The sequence below is a fragment of the Sturnira hondurensis genome, unplaced genomic scaffold, assembly GCF_014824575.4.
Source record: "Sturnira hondurensis isolate 20B ecotype Veracruz unplaced genomic scaffold, ASM1482457v3 Scaffold0005329, whole genome shotgun sequence".
NCBI lineage: Eukaryota > Metazoa > Chordata > Mammalia > Chiroptera > Phyllostomidae > Sturnira > Sturnira hondurensis.
The window spans coordinates 9,689,144-9,715,006 of NW_028077960.1; the positions used below are offsets into that span (position 1 = coordinate 9,689,144).

Consider the following 25,863-nt stretch of genomic DNA (forward strand, 5'->3'; position numbering starts at 1 on the left):
ATACTATTACTTGTTTTGTTAATTTCACCCATGTCTCATTTTAGCTATTCTTATTTTATTATAGATTCTTCTATTTGTAGAGTGATTTATTACTGAAAGACCAAAATGTCTGTGTAGAGTCTACTATTGACTTATATCTGTTGAAAATAATCAGTACCTCGAAAAATGGTGTGTCATGTGGAAAGTGTTTGTTAATTTATTTTTGTTCTTAGTCTTATTTTTCCACTTTTTGCTGTTAGCAAATATACTTAAAATCCTCTTAGTCTCTTTACTTTCTTCCCCACTGAAACAAATTAAAGACCTATAATTATTTTGATTTTTTGAGCAGATTTGTTCATCATTCCATTGCCTCTCCTCAAGAACTTTTATTTATTAACTCTCTTAGTATTAGGATAAAAGGATTGTTTTTCTTATCTCAAAGTAATTCAGGCATAAGTAGTAAGACAAGAAGTCCTGGTTTTCTTCCTAAATGTCATTCTTTCCTCTTTCGATGTAGGACAAGTGTTGCGTAGTCAGGAAAATGATTCGAACTACACAAGATCTATTTATTAGATCTTACCCTGAATCTCATATAATTGGATGACTGAGAAGTGGGTGACAGGGATGCAATGATGATTCATTTTTTGCATTCAAGGATGCAAGAAATCCCCCTTTCTACCCTCTCACTTTCCTTGGCATTCCCAGGGCACCTGCATCTCATCCTGCTCTCTTCCTGCCCCTTCCGGCACACAGGTTGGCCTTACACATCCCCTTCTCAGCCTCAGTACAGCCACTTGCTCCCCTTCTCCTGATCAAATGTTTTTAGCTACATACTCTTCTCAAAGCAAATTGAGTATTTTTGTTCACATAGAATTGTAAAGTAAATTTAAATTACAATGAGTTAAATATTTCTATCATCTAACTTTTTAGGGTATGCCCCATGTGTTTTTTTGTTTATTATAATTTTGGTAATGAATCTTTAAAATGCACAACTTTAATACCTTAAATACAATTCTAAAATTTAAAAAGTTATGAAAAATAAATAAGTGCATTTTGTTTTGCCTTGTTGGGTTTTTATTGGTAAGTTTTTTAAAGCAAAACCTGATGTGAACTAGTTTGGGGGCAACATCTGACCTGAACTAACTGTAACAGAAAAAAACAGAAGAGACTCTATACTCTTTTTTCTTTTTATTTAACCTTTATTGTATTTTTCCATTACCATTTAGTCCCCTTATACCCCTTCCCACAACACTAACCACACTGTTGTCCATGTCCACGAGTCCTTTTTCCTTTTTGCTCCTTATTTACCCTACTTGTATCAATAATCAGATGTTTTACTCAAGAAAAAGAAATGTTTTTGATTACACAGTGTCCTTAGAGATCCTGCTAGGTGTATCATATGAAACATGATATATGTATTATATTTCTTAATTCTGAAATATTCTGAAAAACACTCCCTAAAGGTTATGAATAAGAGACTGTGACTTGCATTGCCACAAGAGGTTTAGTAATGGTAATTTTAAATACATATGTTTGGTTAAACATCAAATATAAATAAGGAACCGACATATTTAAGGACTCTTAAAAACATTCTTTTCTTCCTCTCTTACCACAAGAGCCTTTTCAGTACTGTTCTGCGTTGTGCCCACTCTTTTCTGTCTGTTCATCTCTTTTGCTGTCCAGACTCAGTAGTGCCTCAGGGACTCGTTCTCTATTCCTGATTCAGATGTTGGCACGTTGGGAGGTATCCCAGAGTCTTCTTATATTCTCCTAGTTTTTTTTTTTTAATTCTTATTTCTTTATTCTGTTCTGGTTACATTTTTATTTCTTCCTTATGTTCCAAATCATTGATTTGAACCCTGGCTTGTTTTGTTTCACGGTTGGCTCCCTATGGATTTTTCTTTATTGCACTTAGTGTATCCTTCATTTCTTCCCTTATGTGTTTGCCGTACTCAATGAATTCTCTGATCATCTTTATCACCAGGGTTTTGAACTCTGCATCTGACAGGCTGACTATCTCCATTTTACTTCGTTCTTTTTCTGGAGTTTTGATCTGTTCTTTTATTTGGGCCATATTTCTTTATCTCCTCAATTTGTTAGCCTCCCTGTGTTTGTTTCTGTGTATTAGGTAGAGCTGCTTTGACTCCTTGTCTTGGCACACTTGTTACATTGTAAGGGGCAGAGCCTTAGGGATTCACCAGGATGGAGCAATCCACTTTGCTGCTTTGTGGTGCTGTGTGTTGGGGAGGGGTTAGAGGGGGAAGAATGCCACTTGCTCATTTCTTGGCCCATAACTAGTCACTTCCCCCACTTCATGTATCCCACTGGCACCCTTCTGGCTAGTGTCCTGGTGCTGAATTTCAGAATGGCAGGTTTGCATATATTCTAGGACTGTGTGGGTCCTTTAAATTGACTCTGGAGAGATAGGCAGTTTCTTCCACTGCCCCACTCCCCATTGGGTTTTTGCAGCCAGAAGGTATGAGGCATTATTTCCCAGTGATGGAACCCTGGGCTACCCAGTCTGGCTTGGGGCTGGGATCGTTGGCTCCCCAGTAGTCCCTTCAGTTGTTGTCACCACTCGTGAGTATGAGACTGCCCTTTCTGCCAGCAGCCACCACCACTGCCTTGCCACAACTACACTGTGTCCTCCCCACCCCAGCTCCCCAGTTCTTCCCCTCCTACCCATCTGGATGAATATGTTTTCTTTAAATTCTTGGTTGTGGGACTTCCATGTAGTCCATTCTTCTGGCAGTTTTAGTTGTTTTTAGTTTTGAAATTGTGATCCTTCTTATGGTTGTGTGAGGTGATGAAACATTTCTGCCTATGCCTCTATCTTGGCCAGAAGTTTGCATCTTCACAGTAAGCTCTTTTAAAACTAATTATTAGACATGAGAATATCAGAAGATAACAAGGCATTTGAAGCAATCTTCTGAGGAAAAAAAAAAGAGAGAGAGAGAGAGACCAAGGCAAGTAAATGGGAAAAGAATTTGGAAACAGGAAAATATGGGGAGCTAAAATATAAAACAGCATAAAAGGTATTTATTGATATTTTAAATTAGTATTCTTAAAAAAGTGAGAAAAAATTACAGTTAGGTAACAAGGAGAACAAAGTGAAACCAAGGAATTTTAAGAGAATATCAAAGAACTCTTCTAATATTAAAAATGATAACAAAAATTAATAGAAGGAAGATGAATTTGAAAAAAATCTTACAGAGAGTAAAACAAAATTTAACAATTAAAGAATTGGAATAGGAGAGAAAAGATGTGAATAAATATTTCAAACAGAGAAAATAGAGATGAAGAAATTATGTTTTAAAAAATTAAGATGATTTCCCATCAGAGTTGAGCATGTACTTTTAATTAGAAAGGCCCAATGAGTGCCTAGCATGATGAGTAACCACAATTCACATCAAAATACACCAATGTGCCATTTTAAATGATAAGAACAAAAGGAAGATCTTAAAAGTTTCCAGAGTTTAATTTTTTTTTTTGTAAAGTGGTTACATATAAATAATTAAAATAAAAATGGCACAATTCTTCCCAATAGAAATCAGGGAGCTAGAAGACAATTGAGTAAATTATAGGTTATTTTTATACCTATAAGATTTATATTTTATACAACATTCCCTTTATCAGGACAGTACTTTTATATGTGTTCCACCAAACCTAGGATTAAATCAAGGAAGTGGGAGAAAAATCATATTTTTAAAAAGGAGATAATATTATAGGAAGATGTAGAATGGAATCCCAGGACTATAAGGAAGCAACACACCGTGACAACAGTTATGCATTGGGCCTCAAAAGCAACCAAGACAGGCTGAAGCTGGAAGAAAACATTTTTGTGCAGGATGTCTTCAGAAGAAAGATGCAACTGGTGGGTTATGCGACATTTTAGGGAGGATTTTACACTCCTCATGGAAAGCTTAAGAATGTAGTTAGACAGTTACATATAACATTTAGGGGAAATGTTGGCTTTATTGACAGAAAAAAAGTTGTATGAAATGAAATGTAATCTAAATATACCGCAAGGTTTAACTATGAAGGATATTTCCACAGTCCATAATAATAATGATACTTAAGTTATCAAAAGAAGATAAAAACTATCAACAATAAAATGGCACTAAGTACATATCTATCAACAGTTGAGTCTAAAAAACAAACTAAGCCACCAAGAAGAACGGAGACAGAATCATGGATACTGAGAATGTTTTTGATGGTTGCCAGATGGGACTGGGGCGTGGGGGAATGAGTGAAGAGATAAAGGGATTAAGAAATACAAATAGATAATTACAGAATAGCCATGGGGTTATAAAATACAGTAGAGGAAATGAAGTAGCCACAGAATCTAAATGCATGACCCATGGACGTGAACATGGTGTGGGGATTGCCTGAGGGAATGGGAGATGCTGGTTGGAGGGGGGCAAAGGAGAAAATATTGGGACAACTCTAATAGCATAATCAGTAAAATATAAGTTTAAAGAAGTAGGATATAAATACAAAGAGAATGGGAGAGGGTTAGTATGACAGAGCTAAAGCCTTCTCTGCAGCAAGAAGGAATCAGTCAAACAATGTGAAAATTAAAAGTAGATGGCTAAATAGCAATTAAACATTTAGGAATATGAAGGCAAAACCAAGAATGCTTAAAATGTGCATTAGAAAACTTGCCTCTGGATATTGGAAGTAGTTAAGGTTGTGCTTTTTATAATTATTTGGCTTTCTAAATTATATGTGTGTATTATAACACAATTTTTTAAAAGTTAATAAAATATAGATTTGAAGATTTTGCCTTAGAAACCTTTGTTATTAATATTAAGCTCTTAAAAGTCAAAACTAATTTCATTGCAAATTTTATCAGATCACTCAATTGAAAAACTTAAGTCTAGATTTATATTCATACCATTCTTGAATTCTTCATAAGATTGATATTTCTTGATATTTGATATCGAATAAAGTTAACTGAAAAGATATCTGATAAAAGAAACAATAATATAGGGAGAGTTTCTGCCACATTCTAAATCATTGTTTCCTCCACACTGGATAGAGTAAAACTCATTCAGTTTAATCTCCACTGCCATTTGTTTACACATTGTTTAGGATAAAACATTTAAAAATAAGCTTTGACTATTTTTTAGTTATTCAGAAAACAGTTGAGTGGCTATTGAAATAGAGTTTTATTAAATTTTGTAGCTAACTGGAATTTATTACAGAGTTCATACACTTATTGGGTTTAAACTTCTTAAAGAGACAGTGGATGCATAATTTATTTAAATGAGATGCAAATATTAAGCGATGAAATAAATAGCATGAATGATGCCACACAGCATGAATGGTTGACATGTCAAATAGCACTGACAACCCAAGAGTGGAGAGGCTGTTGTGGCCTCTTATAATGGAAGCAGTAGGGTTTTCTTTGTAGTTTGAAGGATGAGATGGGAAATGCAATTCTTTGTGGCACTTCTATAAGCCTTTTGGCAGTTTTCGTCCTGAACTCTCTTTTTCAAGAATGTTTGTGTAGCAAGCAGCCATGGTTGTTAGAAATGTTATCTGCCTCCAGGGAGGAAGGCAGATTTGTTTCCAGAGCAGGATAAGAAAGATAATGTTTCCTTAAGGGGCAAAGATTGGGCAGGTTTGCTGGCAAAACATTTTTAAGATTGAGGCTCAGGATTCCTCCGCTAAGTCAGAAACTGTGTGTACAATATTTATGTGGGCTGCCCTGACATCGCCCCTCGGAACCTGAGGGTGAATGACAACCTATGGAAACATGAGGCTCATCTCCAGGAGACATGAGTAATTAAGTGCTTTGTCTCTGACCCAGGAGTCTCCTATTTTCTGTCAGCATCCATGAAACTGTGGCAAGCAAACGGTTTAGCCAGCAATTAGGGAAATATGATACCCTTTATAGTTCTTGATACAATTGGGTGTAAATAAGTGGGGGGGTGGGAGGAGGGGATGGCCAAATGCTTTCCATAATGAGTGAGCAGTGTGCTTAAACAGACAAGAAGACGTCAGTGATCTGTATTTGGAGGATCAGTGACTAAAATGGTGGATTTGGAGGAGCAATGGAAGTTTAATTTGAAAGATAGGCAGTTGGAATGTGTTGAAATGTAGTGTTTTTAGGCCATGAATGATTATCTGCCACTTAACATAAGATACAAAATAAAGAAATTACTAAAATTTTAAGACTTCAGAATTATTTGTGAGAGTCAGCAATACTAATGCTGATACTGCTTTATTTATATTGTCTAAGAAGCAGTGACCACTTGCAAAAGAGCTCCAAGATCCATCTTTGGGGGAAGACAGTATATTCTATGTTTTAAAAAAGTAGGTTCACAGATTCTTGAAGTTCTCATACTCATATATTTGTTACCTTGAGATTCTTGAGGACATTTAAAATTTTTTCTGAGAATGTGTTCTAATTCTTTGACTTATTCTCAGCCGTAGGTGTATTGCTCACAGGGTAATAGAGGTCATACAGCTTTAAAGGTTAGGATTTGATTAAACTTGATATTTAATTCAAAAAGAAATTAGATTCAGAGACATTAACCTAAAAAAGTTTTCATGTGTGCAGACACTGTTCACACATGAGACAAATCTGTTCCAATATCCATTAAACATTTTGTAAGCCTTCTTCTTTATAAAACACATTCCCCACTTTAATTTCACTTAGGTAGATTGCTCATTTCCTTTTTGGAATAAGCGGTGATTTTTTTCCCCTTTGGTCCCTGTCTGTTAGATTTATTTATTGCACTTTCACTGAAAAATTAGTGGGAGATGAGGAGGACATGTTATCAGTTTATTCCCCAAATACAATTTGCCTGCGTTAGAAAGAATTATAAACTGCACAATTAAAATTTATTGCTGACCTGTTTGAGTTTGCGTTTATTGGACCCATCAAGATGACTTCTGGGTGAGGAGGTCTAGGGAAAGGACTGGAATAACTAATGGGGATCTGGGTAGCATGACAAGCCCTGGAAGAAAACTAGTGCCTTAAGTCAATCTCATTAAAGCATAACTTTTTTTACCCATCATCCATCCTCCCAAAATAGTAGCCTTGGATTTGAGAGGTCTTCACAATGTTTGCTGTGTGATTGCACTGACTCCTGGACATGGATGGCAGGGTGGTGACTGCTGGGGATGGCGGTACAAGGGACTAAATGGTAATGGGAAAAATACAGTAATGATTGAATTTAGAAAAGGGGTCCTGGCTGCTATAGCTCAATGGATTGAGCGCAGGCCTGCGAACCAGAGGATCGCGGTTCAATTCCCAGTCAGGGCACATGCTTGGGTTGCAGGCCAGTTCCCCGCAGGGGATACACGAGAGGCAACCATACATTGATATTTCTCTCCTGTCCTTCCCTTCCCCTCTAAAGATAAATGAATAAAATCTTAAAAAAAAAGAAAAGGGTTGCTGTCATGGTAATCACCCTATTAATAAATTTCAAGACAAAGTTGTATAATTTGTATATGCATCAGATGAACAATGCTTACTTATCAAAATTATTTACTCATGGGGCATAAGACAAATCTAATTTCCAGTTAGTGTTAGAATTTCTAATAAAAAATACTTTATAAAAATTCTTAAGTGAGAACTATATTGAACATACAGAAATTCCAACTGAATCAAAGAATGAATGGGTCAATATCTTGCTGAGAAGTCTCAAATTACTGTCATCTTTGGTATGAACAGGTAGATAAAGATAAATATTACATCCCCTAAAACCCACCTAATTTCCTCTTCTAAAAGTTGTACATAAAGTATACTTAACTTCTGCTAATATTTTTCTGATAGTAAGCCCATTGCTATTTTAAAGTCCTTGTTCACTTTTTGTGGATTGGTTTGTAGATTTTATTTTAAATTGTGAGGGCATGGCTGTTCTGTAACTTCTAGTGTGCAAACATCTCTACTCTTTCTTTTGTGTGACCATTTTGAATATTTTAAAAGAGTTATTGGGATACCCTTGGCCTTTTTTCACAAATTCATTTGTGTATTTAATTTATTTCTCCTTCATGTGAGATATTATTGAAACATATTATCTTATAGTATAATCTCTTTTTTTAACATTTTTTAAAGATTTTATTTATTTATTTTTAGAGAGAAAGAAAGGGAAGGAGAGAGTTAGAGAAACATCAATAGGTGGTTGCCTCTCAGGTGGCCCCCACTGGGGACCTGGCCTGAAACCCAGGCATGTGCCCTGACTGGGAATTGAACTGGAGACCCTTTGGTTCCCAGCTCGCACTCAATCCACTGAGCTACGCCAGCCAGGGCAGTATAATCTCTTAACATGTTTAATTATAATAATTTTTTTTTAAAAAAAATTTAGTGAAGCTGGTTCCCAGCTCTACTTTGGATATGAGTTGTTCTATACAGTCTAAATTGAAAGTATTGCCCTGGCTTGGAATACCGTGCCTCAGTGGATTGAGCACCAATTTGTGAACCAAAGGGTAGGTGGTTTGATTTCCAGTCTAGTTCACATGCCTGGGTTGTGAGGCAGGATCCCAATAGGTGGCATTTGAGAGGCAACCACACACTGGCATTTTTCTCATTCTTTTTCTCCCTCCCTTCCCCTCTCTAAAAATAAATAAATAAAATCTTTTTAAAAAAGATTTTATTTATTTATTTATTTATCTTTAGAGGGGAAAGGAAGGAGAGAAGGAGAGAAATATCAATGTATGGTTGCCTCTCATGAGTCCCCTGCTGGGAACTGGCATGCAACCCAGGCATGTGCCCTGACTGGGAATCGAACCATGATTGTGTGGTTCGCAGGCCCGCGCTCAATCCACTGAGCTACACCAGCCAGGGCAATAAAATCTTTTTTTAAAAAAATACACTCATAGATACAGAGAACATTTAAAAATAAATTCAAAGTATTATTCTTATGATAAAGAAATTTGAATTCCTGTTAAAATTATTTTCATTGGCTTCTAAAATTGTTTAAAGCAATAATATTTTACTTTGTTGACTTATATTTAGTTTGTGGTAAAAGTTTATTTTTTAAAGTTGATACCCAGCTGGAGATGACCTGCAACCTAGGTATGTACCCTGAATGGAGATTGACCCTCAACTGTGTGGTGCACAGGATGATTCTCCAACCAACTGAGCCTCCCAGCCAGGGCTAAAAGCAGAATCTTGTATATTACTCTTGTTTAATTTCATTTTATTTTTAGCTATATGTAAATATTTTAAAATTTTGAAACATATTTTGTATAATTTTGTTTCCTATTTTGATTTCAGTTTGTAACGTTTTCTATTTGGAAATATTATATTATTGCTTCCTATATATCATCTTTTTTGTATTTTATGCACAAAATGGATAAAGTAGAAAAATTGTTAATTTCACAAATTTCAATTTTATCATTCCTACTCCCAGTGTAGGAGGCATTCCTGGTCTTAGATTTCTCCCCTTTGAGTTTTATGTTAAGGCTTTCAGAGGCTGAACCATTTTATAATTGTCATTTCTCTCATTCTTTTATGAAACAACATAGGTACCACTATGTCTCATGGAAGAATGTTAATGCCAATATGCTAGCTTCATTCTGTGACTTATTCTTAGAGTTCTTATACTTTCTCTCTTAAATCATAGCCATCAGAAAATTCGATCTTCATAGTACATAAAGAAATCACACAACTCAAATTAGGATGACAAACAATCCAATTAAAAAATTGACATAGGTCCTGAACAGACACTTCTTCAAGGAGGACATACAGAGTGCCCATAAATATATGAGAGGATGCGCAGCATCATGAGCCATCAGAGAGATGCAGATTAAAACCACAATGAGATACCACTTCACACTGGTCAGAGTGGCCATCATAAGCAAATCAACAAACAACAAGTACTGGTGAGGTTGTGGAGGAAAGGGAACCCTAGTGCACTGATAGTGGGAATTCGGCCACTATGGAAAACAGGAATTTTCTCAGAAAACTAAAAATGGAAATGCCTTTTAACCCAGCAATTCCACTGCTTGGATCATACCCAAAGAATCCTGAAACCCCAATTCAGAAGAATCTGTGCACCCCAATATTCATAGCAGCATTATTTACAATAGTTAAGTCCTGGGGACAGCCTAAGTGCCCATCAGTAAATGAGTGGATCAAAAAACTGGGGTACATTTACACAATGGCATAGTATGAAACAGAAACAAAGAAAAAACTCCTGCCCTTCATGACAGCATGGATGGAACTGGAGAGCATCATGCTAAGTGAAATAAGCTACTTGATGGAAGACAAATACCATATGATCTCATCTATAAGTGAAACCTAATCAACAAAACAAATAAGCAAGCAAAATAGAACCAGAGACAGGGAAATAAAGAACAAACTGACGATGACTAGAGAGAAGGTGGGAGGGGGATAACAGGGGAAAAATGGGGAAGGGTGAAGCCAAAAAACAAGTATAAAAGACCCGTGGAAAATGACAGTGGGGGTGGGGCCATTTGATGTTGGGGGGGTGGGCAGGGCAGGGAAGACTAATGAGGGAAATATGGGGAGAACTGTAATTTAAAAACAATAAAAAATTGAAAAAAGTAAATAATCAAATATTTATTTTCTAAAGTTACAACTGAAGCATTAAGAAGTATTTGTTGTTTATTTAAGGAGACCAATTTAGTAGACTGAATTCCTCCAATTTTACATGATGTTACAATGTTTTAGACAGCTCGGATCTGAATTTTAAATCTAAATGTCAATGTAGCTTTTTAAAAAATTCATCATTTGAAGATACATGTATTGATTTTAGAAAGAGAAGAAGTGAGGAGAGAAAAGTAGGTAGATGATAGATAGATAGGTAGATAGATAGATAGACAGACAAACATCAATTGGTTCATTGGTTACCTCCCACTATTCCCCAACTAAGGATGGAACCTGCAGCCTTGTGGTGTATGAAACAGATACTTCAACCAACTACGTCACCCAGCCAGGGCAGTGTAGTTTTGTTTTTTTGGCTTTTTGTTGTTGTTGTTTTTTGTTAATGAGAATAAAGCATTCATATGTGAAGGATGGTTCTGATAGAAGTGCTGAAGTGTTCTCTTTTTTTATTCTAACCTCAAGATGAGATCATCACAAAAACTTAGTTTAAAAAACTTATTCATATATAAAAATTGAGAATGTAAAAGATGTCACTTATTCACGACACCCAAACTATAAAATTTCCTCGATCGACTATCACAGTAGATGTTGTCAGTGCCCTCCAGCTTGTTTGCACTAGATTTCTGTTCACACTGGCCTGCCTCCCGAGTGAATGTATGTGGAATTCCTTTCCTGGAGGTATACTCTGGTTTTAAGAGTCTACTGTGCCCATACTCTCAGCAGGCAGATGTTCTGGGAAGTTAATGCCCACACCAATAACCTTCCAAAAATAATAAGTGGAAGTTGGTGTATAAATACCCACCTCCCATGCCCTTTTAATAGGATGATTAATAGAGACTGTTTCACTGTCTCCAAAAGTCCCTCAGGAAAATTAAATTCAAATTCCTCACTGTGGCCACTAGATTAATAATATACCTTTTATAATTGTTTCCTTCACTTTCCCAATACTCTGTGGGTGTTTCTGGGAATAATTTTCAAATACATTGATTGCATTTGGACCTTGTATCATGGTTTGCTTCTGGGAAAACTCAAGTAGACACATGTCAATGAAGAGAAGTATGTTTAATTTGGTAGGATGATGCATTATTCTAGAATATTAACAGGTAGTTTTTAACTTTATCAGTAAGCCACACTTCTGACTTACTTGTATTTTTATAATGCTTATCAAAAAGTATTTTGTACACAGTATTACAATATTGATTAATACACATTTTGGCTTAAACTTATTTGCAGCATTACTTTTATATAATCACAAAAGAAATTTTTTAAAGTTTCAGGTTTTTGTACAACATCAGTTTTAAGATACAACTTTTTATTTCATCTCAGAAAAGAGGAAGTCTTGAATTATTTTTATATTCTCTTTTACCAGAATGTCACACTTTCTTTAATAATTGCCAAATGTAGCGGAACAGGTTTGCCTGGCATGACCTCAGGCGTATCAAAGACAATGCTTAGCTCCCCCAAACACTGCATATTTCCTACCTATTGGCTCCTTCTTACTTAGCGGACTTAAGGGGAGACGTGCTTTTAAATCCATTTAGCCCTGCCTTTATCAAACTAATTATTATATATTCACTGTTATTCAGACACACTCTCTTAAGAGGTCATTCTGCAGCACTTATTAGAATTCTTCCCTCATCCTACAGGCACACAATCAGAATAGCTAGGAGCAGCTTTCTCTGCGTTGCTTTGCACCTGTTCCTACTGCCTTTAGGTTATTGTGCTTATTCAACTGATACTGAAAATCCCAGATGTTCTGTGTGAGCTTTCTGGACTGGAGGTCTTGGAAGGCCACTTCCAATTAGCATCTGTCAGTTTACAATGTGAATTTAGAGCCTGCTATATATGAAACATTCTACTAGAAGCTAAGGTGAGAAATAAAGCACTAAGGCAAGGCCTTTGCCCCAAAGAAGTTTATAGTGAGTTGGAGATTGAAAAATAGACATAGAAAAATAACTTGGTTAAAAATTAGAATGGTGAGTAGAATTAGTATGCACATTAACAGTACTAAAAGAAAAATTATGTAAAACCTTTATGGCACTAGGGACCTATCACGTGGAAGACAATGTTTCCACAGACTGGGGTGGGGGAGATGGTTTGGGGATGATTCAAATGCATTACATTCAAGCTCAGCACAGCCCACACCCTAACAGGCCATGAACCAGTAGTGGTCTGTGGCCCAGGGGTTGGGGAACCCTGATATAAAATATGACATTAATTAAAATTTTTTTCCACTAAAATATTAAAGAATTCAAGAAAATAGATGTAATTATTACATCAATGTATATTTAATTTCTAGATCCTTAGTTGAGTAAAAAGTATCAATTCTTTAGAAAACTGATTAACTGAAAAGTAGCAATGGTTTTCACAAAGGTTGATGACTATTTTAAAGCACAACTATGTTATTTTTGTGCTTATTATTACCAACAAATGAAAGTCTGCATCTAAATTCAGTAAAGTTTCATCCTCATATCTACAAATTATTTGTAATGTTTATATCATTTTAAATCCATTTGATTTAAATGATAAATAAAGTGGTAAATCCACTGATTAAACCGAGTAAAAGGCCCTTAAAAAGCAGACCATTAGCTATGCCGGATTCCTCAGCCAAATGGTTTTCAACTGGTGTGCTGCAAGAAGGTTTAAAATATGCAATATGTGACTATTTACTTAGGGGCACTGACCTCTTTTCCCTTAGATAGTGAAATAACAAAAATGGCAACAGTCAACACAACACAACAGTAGCCATCCGGTATAAATGAATCAAAATTATACCTATTCTTTTTTGTTGCTGTCAGATTGGCAGAAACATGTATTTTTGGATGTGCCACAGAACTTTGGTAGTTTATGTCTGCCAGGAGATAAAAAAGGTTGAAAGGGGCACCGTAGCTAACAGTTCAATGGCAGGTGGATGGTCCCGCTGAGTCAGCCAGAGAGCAGAGGTTGGTGTTTACAGGCTCCGATTTCCACTCATTCATGAACCCTCTGAATCCAGCTTCTACGATCATGATGGCACAGTCTGCTCCTGTCGACTCTGTATTGCAAACACATTTCATTTTTAAAAAGAGGTAGAACAGGTGAATCAATATAACTAGTATAAGTAAAGTGAACTAATAAATGGCTTGAATATTTAAAATATGTAGAAGCATGTTTAATCAGATTTATTCCACACATTTTTTAAATCAGCAAATTCTGAGTCTCACTGAAAGAATAAAGTAAAAGTTTGAGTAGTAAATAATTGCTCCTTAAATAATTAGCACTTGAAGGCATTGTGTCAGTGATACTTTGAATTTATTCAGAATATATTATACCCCCTAATTCAAATTTATTACAGTTCCAAGAAAACCTAGCAAACTTTGCTTCTGCTGTTCTGTCCATACCATGAGGAACATGAAGTAATCTGAAGTATCAATTCTTGACTAGCTTTACAGGATAAGGTGGAAAGATTATCACAGAGAGTATAAAAAAACCAGTAGGTTTGTACAAGATAACACCCTTTTTAAAAAGTAAAGTAATTCCTACCTCCAACCTTAAGGCGAGATTTTAATTTATCTTTTCTTTTGCAAGGAGAGAGAAGTAGGATCAGGAAAGACATCTAACCTTGCCTCGATACTTCATGTTTTCAGAAACTAAGCTCTGTTCTTTCTTGACAAAGGGAGAAATTTAATTAACATTTCCTAGCATGTGAACCATACTGGTGTGACTGAACACCAAACATTGAAGTACCTGAAAAATTGTGTACTTTTCAACTCTTAAGTTGAAGGGGAAATGAAAACATCTAAACCCTGCTAGAGAGAACAGTGCACAGTTTTCTGTTCCTGTTTATTCTTTTTTTTTTTTAATCATGGTCACTTGAATTTGCCACCAGGCTTAGAATATAAAAATCCATGTGTCATGAGGTAACTCTGAGGCAGCTGTGCATTCAAGACATACAGATGGTTGCGATAAAGTAAATGAAAGGGTTTATTCAGTTTCAGACGTTTTCAGGTGTCCATCCCTACAAGTTATTTCAAAATGTGGAATGAATACATTTAGAAATCTTTCCCAATTTTCGGAATGAGCTAATTTAGAGATAGAAGAACAGATACCATCTCGCAATCCCAACTCCACTATCTTTTTCCAGTTCTCCGTCACCTCGCACCTGGTTCCCACTAAAACCCTCCCTGCAGACCTCCCCTCAGATACATTCTGCCTACATTGCCAGACCCACCTCTCTTAAACTCAGGGCTCGTCACAGCACTTGTCACTAAAAAGTCTACATTCTCTTTGTACTTCTAACAACTGATAAAACTTCAATTCCCTGTGCGTCTGTTTTTCCTGTTTTGTTGAAAGTTAATCCCTTTTTCTCCCCAGCCAACATACTCCTGTCCTCACCTCTCCACTCATCACCCCTTATCTTGCCCCACCATGCTCTCACAGGCCTGGAAAGAGCCCAAAGAGCCCGGGCTTCCTCCTGCCTCCACAACAGGGTCGTGTTGTACTCCTTCTTCGAGCATAGCTCTCATTCCACCCAGATTCCCAGTTTCGCCTACCCATCAAGGCTGCTTGCCAACGTCTAGAGCTCTTTCTTCATCTCCTCTCCTGGGACTTATAACTTTGATTTTTGAATTTTATGTCTCCAAAGTTTAGTGTGATTGCCTGCCTGTTTATGTAATGCCTCCACAATATTTTTCATGAAACCTTGAGGTCATTTTAGGATTCAAAGTGTTTTAGATTTTAGAAAGGTTATGGTGAACAAACAATATTTTTTGTAATATGACCAGTGAAATTTGGGACAGTAACCTATGATGAAAAATATTCATAGTCCTATAGTTCTAGCTATGCTCTGAGTCATGTCAAACATGAGCTTTATATATAGCCCTGAATCACTGGAAGGCTATGCTTATCATCAGAAGGGCTCTGGTCATGTCAGATGTTATGTAAAAATTAATTATGAAAAAAACTTTCATAATTTTTGAGATCTTTTTATACTTGAGAATCATGTAAAGGAATTATGGAATTATGTATAAGGCAGGGTAGACTTGAATGAACAATTGTGTATGTTGGCAGACATTATATAATGTTCATCACTTGTGTATTTCTAAAGGTCTTGTGAACTCCTAGAGATCAGGGGTCACCTTATGTCATTATTTGATACACTCCCATCCAAATGACCAGATCAATGCTGAACTAACAGCTGGGTATAGGAGACATGTGTTTGTGGAGCACAGGTGAATTACTGAAGGGCATCTGGAGATAAAATCAAACTAGTTGGTATTTTCTCTTTAAGAATCTACATTTACATTTTTATCTTCCTCCCTCCTTAGATTGTTGCTCCTCTTCTATGACCTCTAAATTCTTAGAAATAGTCTATATATTTTAAATTAATATCTGTGATTCCCTATGAGGGAAGACCTCAAAAATGGGATTGTCTTTTGGAGGGTGGGCCCCGTGCAGTACAGGCTTCCCCTGCCAGGGGAGTGATCTAGGAACCCATCTGTGTCAGTGTACCAGCTGGTGTTGTTGTGTGAGGCTGTGTTTGCCTTCAGTGAATTTTTCAAGACTCTTTCAAGATGTTTACCCCTTTTATGATGAGTGATTTACGAGCACAACTGCCCACACTGCACTGAGTGACCAAAAAACAGCATGGCCCCCATGCCCCACCCTGCATTCACTCAATCTTGCCCCGAGAGATTTTTTTTTGTTTCCCCAGATGAGAAAAGTCCTTGCAAAGGGAAACGTTTTGTCAATGTAGAAGTGAAACAAAAAACAGCAGAAGTACTAAAAGGCATCAAAATCAATGAGTTCAAAAACTGTTTTCAGCAGTAGAAAAAAGTCTCAATAGGTATATTGCACAAAATGGAAAGTACTTTGAAGGTGACTGATGTTTAAAGATGTAAAGATAAATACAGAGTTTTTAATAAATAAATTCCATTTGGGGAGCCCCCCTTCCTATTTCCAATCATAACAATGCCAAATAAAAATATTCAAACTTTATTTTTTTTATTGCTTACAAAGTGTGTTCTTATGAGTTTCCTCAAAGCAAAGAGTCAGGCAAAGAAATGGTGGCATGTGTCCATATGTCCTCTGGGAAAAAAGAAAGCAAGTGGCTTGTGATCTTACAGGTAATTCACTGAGAGAGAGCTAAGGCTATAGTTAGAAAACCGAGTTAGAAAATTCACGATTTTTCTCCTGTTTTTCTCTGTGTATGAAACAATGTTTTCAGTAAGAGGCTGCCATCTGAAAAACATAATATTGTATGTTTTTGAATGTAGAATCCTTTGAATATAGTATCTTTTGTGGGAGTGAAATTCTACATCGTATGGTATTACATATTGTGACCCACCAGTTTTCATTCAACAAACAATTATCAAATAACTTCTCTGTGGCAGATTTGGTGTGACTTAGTGTTGGGAAAAGAGTGTTAAACAAAACCAACACACTTCGTATCACCAGAGAGACATGAGAGTTAATATCCTTGGTGTAGTAGCTGAAATGCTGAACTAAGACTGAGTAATCATGGCTCTATCTCATCTTCTGCTAGCCCCGAGACTTGCTAAATTATGAATTCAATGAAGAGACAACTGCTCTGAGTCTCAGGTTTTCTTTTTTCTAAATGAATAGATTGGACTAAAACATCCTTAATCACCCTCAAAAGAAAAAAAAAACCTAAAACACCTCCAAATACCATCATTTGGGAGGTTAGGATTTTAAACTAAAAATTGGAGGTAGCCCAGGGGAAGCATGCAAATTTAGTCCATAATAGTGTTAAACCCTTATAAATATGCATTATAAAAATGCCATAGTTGTGCATTATGGTACATGAAACCAAAGTTAAGAGGATGCCTTTAAGTAATGAAAACTATTTTTAAATATAAAGGTCTTATAAACTCCACTATACTTAGTTTCTAGTTTTTAAGGTTATGCCATTATATATTATTTATTTGCTTATATATTATGTATCTTATATGATGTTATCTAAAGTTATTGTGCAGTGTGAGTACTTGCATAAAGTATAAGCTTAGAAAGCATATGGTATCTTTCAAATTTGTGACTCCAACACTTAGAAATTCTGGGCATCCATCCTCTTATGTAATAAATGGGAATGCAGGTGTCACCCATTTTCTGAATGTTTGCGATAGGTTACTTTGCTTTTATGAAAGACCTACATTACTGCAGCATTGGCTTTTTTCAGAAAAGCCAAAACTTTCTTTGGATTTTGGTTGGTTAGTGAAAATAGGTAGTAACATAGGTCATTTGTAAAAGCAAGTGGCCTGACACGAACTTTGGGAAAGCATGGGATACTCTTTGCATTATGCCGTTTTGACTTAGCAAAGATTTCATTGGAACACTCTACCTTTAGATAGTGAGGGAAGCCTGTAATGATTCCTGTATCTCAGGGATCCTGTGAGGATTAAGTAAGAAAATAAATCCTGATCTGTGTGGCTCAGTTGGCTGGGAATTGTATTGTAAAGCTAAAGATCGCTGGCTCAATTTTGGTCAGAACGCATTCCTGGGTTGTAGGTTTGGCCCCTGGACAGGACACAGGCAAGAGGCAACCAACTGATGTTTCTGTCTCTCCCTTTCTCCATCCCTAATGATCAGTTAATTAATTAATTAAAATAGAAAATGAAAATCACTTTTTAAAAAGACTTTATTTATTTATCTTTAGAGAGGAAGAGAAGGAGAAAAGAAGAGAAATACCAGTGTATGGTTTCCTCTCATGAGTCCCCTGCTGGGAACTGGCCTGCAACCCAGGCATGTGCCCTGACTGGGAATCGAACTGCGATTGTGTGGTTTGCAGGCCCGTGCTCAATCCACTGAGCTACACCAGCCACAGCTGAAAATCACTCTTTTAAAAATATTGTTCTATTATAGCTGTCCCAATTTTTGTTCTATCACAGCTATCCCAATTTTTTCCCCTTTACCCTCCTCCACCCAATCCACCCCCTGCTCCCACAGTCAATCCCCACACTGTTGTTCATGTCCTGGGTCATTCATACATGTCCTCTGACTAGTCCCGTCCCTTTTTGTCCACCATTACTCCCCTCCCCTCTCCCATTTGGTCACTGTCAGGCTATTCCATGTTTCCATGCCTCTGGTTCTGTTACAGTCCTTAGATTGTTTTTGTTCTTTAGGTTCCTCTTATAGGTGAGATCACATGGTATTTGTCTTCCAATGACTGGTTTATTTCATTTAGCTTAAGATTCTCCAGTTCCATCTATGCCGTCATGAAGAGTAGGAGTTCCTTCTTTCTTCCTACTGTGTAGTATTCCATTGTGCAAATGTGCCACAGTTTTTCGATCCATTCATTTACTGACAGGCACTTAGGCTATTGTACACAATATTGCTGTGAACATTGTGATGCACAGGTTCTTTTGAATTGGTGTTTTAGGATTCTGACGGGACAGGTTCACAAGCAAATTTTACACTTAAATAAGAACTAACTCCTATCCTTATCAAATTATTCCAAAAATTTCAAGAAAAGGGAAGACTCTAAAACTCTTCTTATGAAGCCAGTATTAGCCTAATTCCAAAATCAGGTAAAGACACAACAAAAAGAGAAAACTATGGGCGAATATTTCTAATGAACATAGATGCTAAAACCCTCAGCAAAATATTGGCAATCCAGATCCAGCAATACATTAAAAAAATTATATACCATGATCAAGTGGGATTCATCCCAGGGATGCAAAGATGGTACAATATTCACAAATCAATAAATGTAATGCGCCACATAAACAAAATGAAAGACAAAAATCATCTGATCATATCAATTGATGCTAAAAAAGCATTTGATAAAGTACAGCACACATTTATGATAATAACACTCAGCAAAGTGGGAGCAGAGGAAGAACATCTCAACATAATGAAGGCCATATCTGAGAGACCTACAGTCAACATCATACTCGATGGGCAAAAACTAAAGGCTTTCTTCTTAGGATCATAAAATGAAGTCTTGACATAAGTGAAGAGTATAGTAAGTAATCCATTGCTACAGTATTGTATTAAGGTAGCCAGGACTGTCTGTGCCGGTTGAGTAGGTTAAGAAAAAATCTACTACTACCGCTATTGCTATTTCTGCTTCTACTATCATGATAGCATGGCTGCTGCAACTGCTTATTACCTCTCTTATTTTGAGGTATTCTGGTTCAATTCTCCCTGAAAAGGGATTAACAAAAAGGATAAAACACATTTTTATGAATATAATATTCTTAGAAATTAAATAGTTCAAAAGTCATTGTGTGAAGATCTTATTTTGAAAATTTTCATATAAGCAAAATATTTAACCTTTTGCATAAACTATGTTGTAACTAAATACAGTTTCACAAGGGCATAAAACTATATATAACTTCCTGTACATAGTTTTGAATTCTAAATGCCAGCATGTCCTAATATGGAATGTATAAGAAAATATCACTAAATTAAAATTAGTCTTAATATTAGAATGCTCAAAAAACACAATTCGCAATCTTTTAAAAATTTGTATACATTTGAACTTTATTGTAAATGCAGCTTTTCATTCATTATGTTCCTTGACCAGGCACAGTCTCTGGATAGTTGTCTCTAGCTCTTTGCTATAGGTCTCAGACACTTAGCATGCGATCCACAGATCGAGGAGAATGTGCAATTTACTTAGTTTTTATCTGCCTTCCTGACTTCCAATTGCCAGTGACAGACTGAAGCAACCTTGGAATCCTTGCTGCAATAGTATTTTAAATTCCTATCCAAGATGCATAGCAAAAGTCAATGAACTGTTTGAACTTGACTATCTTTATATGCTTTTTATTTTTTTATCAACAATTTATTTCCTGATCTGAATATCAAATGAAATCTTAATGTGAGGATGGTAAAACTTTGTAGATGTAAGTCTGTCTAATTATTTATCATTTTCATCAAGAACATCCTGCAGTAAGATATAGTGCAAATTCTAGAGCCTTAATGTGTTCACATTCGGATAATAAATATTTTCAAAGACAACATTTTTAAATGAATTTAAAGGTTTCAGTGTGTTCCTCCTGGAGGACATAAGAGTATTTTCTCTATTTCATGGTTAAATTGCAACATTATTATCTTTGGATTGTTAAGCCACACTTTTATTGAAAAGAGGATGATATTCTTTGTAGATCAATAAATGTAAAAACTATTGCCAACACTGATGGAAATTCAAAGAATTAAATACAAACACTAAAACTCAAAATAAAATATAAGTAATGTATGATGAAAACAATACAACTTAAAAGTTGAAAGAATGAAAATTTTCACACTATTGGTTTTCAATAGAATGTGTACTGTCTTTAACCAATATGCTGGAGTTTGTGCTGAAATGCGGGGATCATACTTCAATGCAGAAAAGAAGTTGGAGTTTGTGTTTTACATTGATTCACAATACACAAAATAAGTAAGCAAGTGATATGTTGTAATAGAGAACTCTAGTGACGCCTTTGTTTCTGTCTCTGCTTAGTAGCTAAACGGCTGTGGGCAAGTCATAAACTGTCTTTAGGCTGTTTCTCTGTCTTTCAAAAAACAGCAACAGTCATGGAAGGAGAGAGGGAGATCCATCTTATTAGCTAAATGCAATTTTAGGGTATCTTAATATCTTTATCTGCCTACTATCCCTTTAAATGAATTTTCAGTTCAACACTATAATGTCTTTTTGTTGGTTGGTTGGTTGGTTTTAGTTTATTATGAGCTGATTGCAGGCTTATCTTGAAACTGTACTTCCTGGGGAGTGCCCCAGGGGGCCAATAACCTAGTTGAATGCAAACTCTTCAGTACTCCCTCTTACGCCAATGGATCATCCCAAGTATTTCTTTTAAAGGCAAAACAACTTTCTTCCCTGAATACTGTAAAAAGGCAAAAAATACATCAAATTGGATGAATCAACTAAAATTCCTCATCAAACACCAACCGATAATTAAGTTTTGTATTTCATGTGTAAATATATTAAACTATTTTGAAAACACTTTTTGTAGAAGTCTTTATCATTGATTATTCAGCCAAGGAGATAGGAAAATTACTGATCCACATTCTTTTGAATGAACTTGCCTTGACCATCTGAATGTTATTTTATTAAATCAATCTAGCACCTCAAATTTTTAAAAACATGGTTGCTATATCTAGCCATTCTCCTTTAGTTAAACTTAAGCTCTATTAGAAGAATGTAATTTTGCTGTCCAGGATACAGTATATTAAAATGGAAATAAAATTATGAGAAATATCTGGAAAATTTTTCTATATCACTTTAAGGTATACAGTGTTCTGGGCAAGTGATTATTAAGTGACTTATTCTGAAGAGACTTTAAAAATTTGTTCTGCCCATCATGTTACTGGCTAATGAGCAAAGTATTGCATCTGAGTCTAATTAAAATAACCATTTGATAAATCTACCCCAACACAAAATTATCAGAAGTCTACTGTTTAGAAACCTATTTCCTTACTGTCTTCTATTTTATGTTTAATGTAATTTTATTTAAAAAGTACAAGTGACAAACGATTAAAATGCTGTTTTCAGGTCACCAAGAAGCATCCAAAGAAAGGCCTGTAGTTTTGTCATTCCCTGAAGTCTAGGTATGCTGTGAGGCGGACTTAGGCATGTTAAACCACCCCATCATTCACTGTTTCACACGCACTGGTTAGCAGCGTTCTGAAAGTGCCAGCACCACTTTCCCATTTTAGCCTGTTTATTTACAGATCAAAAGTGAACATGAGACATATTCTGTATCCTCCAAAAGCTCCCAGGACAATGAAAAGACATTAGAATAATGAAGTACATGTAGTAACGTGGTTAATTAAGATCACTTACTCTAGGACAGATGGGGCCGAGTCATAATTTTTTTTCAACTGAACATTTAATAGCTAACAGAATGATTGAACACATCCTGTGAAGTCATAATAATTTACAATCAGTTGCTATAACTAAATTCAACATAGTGTCATTTTATACAGTTAATTCTGAACAATTAGTTACCACTACTGTTATCAATGGCGATCTACAATTATTAATGTTTGTACCCTTTTCCAGGGAATTAACAAAGTAAATGTTTCTCTGCTGGTTTGGCAAAACTTTCTCTTAGTGCATCTCACACTGACCTGCACTGGTGTTCTCATTGCCTTGCTTTATTATCACCAACTAACTGCAGAAATTTGTCAATGTCTGTATTTGTGCACAGTTCAGAGTTTAAACGAAGTGATCATATTAATTGCATAACTAAGGTGATTGCTTTCTTCAATATGCTCAGTAAGATACATGCAGTCACTCATTGTCTGGGTGGTTTTTTATTTACATGAATGTGCTCTTCTGCATCTTGGATTAACATCTAAGTCTCTCTGCCTTCCTCATCACTCACTAAAGTGCTCCACAGGTGGGTTCACTTTACTGTCTTCTGAATGTAAGAAGAAAAATAAAATGGATTTGTGATATTACTAAGTGTTTTCTGACAGCAGTATATCAGTCTTACCATTCAATCATGGCATATTCACTCTTTACAAACGTTGACCAACAGATGAAAAAACACAGGAAGACAGTAGAAACCCATTATGAGTGGAAATACTTGGAAAGTATTTATTATTCTTAGTATGGTAGCCCATTGTTTTTATGGACATGGAATCTTTTTATTTTTTTGGTAAGAGTTTTGAGTGAAGTAAAAGCAGTTAATAGAGACATCTTAATCAAATGAAGATGTTAAGCTATGGATGTGACAACTGAAATTTTGGAAAAGATAAAGATGACTCTAAGACAACCTTTTCTATTAGTGGACACTATAATTAAGAATTGGTGCCCTGGCTGGTGTAGCTCAGTGGATTGAGCGTGGGCCTGTGAAGCAAAGGATGGCGGTTCGATTCCCAGTCAGGGCACATGCCTGGGTTGCGGGCCAGTTCCCAGTGGGGAACACATGAGAGGCAACCACACATTGATATTTCTCTCCCTCTCTCCTTCCCTTCCCCTCTCTCTGAAAATAAATAAACAAAATATTAAAAAAAGAATTGGTGATAAAATTTCAAGTGTTTTCTCAATCTTTATTTTCAGAATTTACAAATTAATATTTTATACAGAAAGCTATTTTGTTCTTTTTATTGAATTTATTGTGGGGAAACTGGTTAAGAAAATTGTGTGCAATTATGCAACACATCATTGTACACTGTATTGTGTTTTTGTCACCCCAAGTCAAGTCTCCGTCCATCACCCTTTAGCCCCCTATACATTCCTCCACCTTCCCCCAACCCTCCTTGCTCAGCAGTTAACACATTGTTGATATTAGTTTATTTGGGGAGAGGTCTGTAAAGAATATGTTTTAAAACATTCATAAAGTAAACACAAGAAATCACATATGGTAGGTTTCTAAGATCATCACATTGATTTCAAATTTTAAGAAGTGCTAGTATATATAGAATTTTAGTCCTAAAGGGGAAACACACACACACACATATGCATCTGTATGTGTACATTATATATGCATACATAGATGAAAATATATATGTAACATTAGCTAAATTCAGATATTACAAATATCTTTTAGTCTAAAAAAATTTTTACCATTTCAGTTGAAAAACTATTCACTTTCCATAAAGCTAATATAACAGCTTGTAGGACAAGTCTCAACCTGAGGCATTTTGAAACAGTTGAGTGAATAATTACCTTCTGAAAATCTGAGCTTATAAAGAGGAGAAAACAACATTAACTGCCTCCTAACCACATTGTTAGGATTCTATTGTGACTATGGAGAGGACATTGATTTAAATAGTTCTGTACTGAGCCATTTCCCTCCCCCGCCCACTGGAAAGATTTCTGTTGATAAAGTTCATTTTATTGAGAGAACAGGGAAAAGAAATACTCAGAAGCTCATATGCCATCATGATCTTCTGAACATTATGAGACTGTTACGTAATGTCATACAAATATTGCAGTCTCACAGAGATGCATTTTTTTACAGAGAGAATGTTTTAAGGACTTTGCCATTTTTGAGAACTTTGGCCTTACGTTGAAGTTGATCTGTGAAGCAATTTATCGAATTTGCTGACGTTTCTATATTTCCACCAGAGAGTATGAGAAAATTTCCAAAGGACACACACCTTGGAAGCAGATGTGTTAATGTCTTGACTGCCCTATACTTTTATCCCAAAAGACAGGCACGCTCTCCCCACCATGTAATTGATTTCAACCTGGCTCACTGTCCTGGGAGGCTGTATATTTTGCTGTCAGTGAGATTGTTACACATTCATGCTATTTTACCACAGCAACGTTGCAAAGGGTCATTAGGTTCCAAGACATAGATCAGCAAAGTGGCCATTTCCAGACACTACATGGAAACAAAAAGAAGATGCTACACATTCAATTTTCACAAAACCTACTTTAGCCTCATTTTGGTTGTTGTGACAGGTCAAGCTGATTTGAATTTATCATGGCCTATTTGCTGAGTAAATACGGAAGCCAGAAACATGAACATTTCTGTGAGATGCTGCGGTTACCCTGCTGCAAAAGTGACAGATAAATGAGGGAAACGATGGGACTTGGCAGACAAGTGAAATTCTGGAGAAGTAATTGAAACAGTGACATTTTACTGGGGTGTTAGAGCACAGCCTCATTATTTCTTTTTCTTGCTACACTGAGGTACTTTTAAGGTGTTAACTATCAGCATATCATTGAAAGAGATCATCAGAATGATTTCAGACATATTAAGTCCTGACATAGTGATGGGATGTTGAAGTTCATACTCTTCAAAACCCGTATATCTGAGCTCACATCAAGGATTTAAATGTAAGCTGAAATCCAGTAGCTATTTTTATGATTTAGGAAACAATTCTGGCCTTAAAGTTAAATGTCTGTTTGCCTATTGATACAGACATGTTTTCAGTCATCATGAACCTGGCAAATCATGAACCTGGCAAAGTGCTGGTATGCTTGTTATTACACATACCTATTAAAGTGATTGAGAGGAGGAAAACTGGAGGATTCAGACTACGTTAAACTAGTAAGAATGGGAATGGCAGCTGACTCAGTATCAGCAGCAGTGGTTTCCAGATATAATATTTTTTGCCTGTATCTTACGGTTTTGGTGAGCCAATTATATTCCATGGCTCCAGAGCAATAATCTTCATGCTTTTATTTAAAATAATGCATACAAATTTAATTATTTTTTAAAATATATTTTATTGATTTTGCTATTGCAGTTGTCCCAATTTCCCCCTTTGCCCCTCCGCCCAGCACCCCCATTTCCTCTGGCAATCCCCCTTAGTTCGTGTTGCATGGGTCGTCAGGTCATCCTGGGAGGAGTACTTTCACAAAGGAGAAGCACAATTGAGATATGCTGTCTCTGTAC

The 25,863-nt window shown here is 36.0% G+C and overlaps 1 protein-coding gene across 1 annotated transcript in view; it reads left to right on the forward strand.

Annotated features, from left to right (window-relative positions):
• The window catches only part of MDGA2 (MAM domain containing glycosylphosphatidylinositol anchor 2), an 847,781-nt gene that overhangs the window by 477,078 nt on the left and 344,840 nt on the right, over nt 1-25,863 (forward strand). The window lies entirely within an intron of this gene.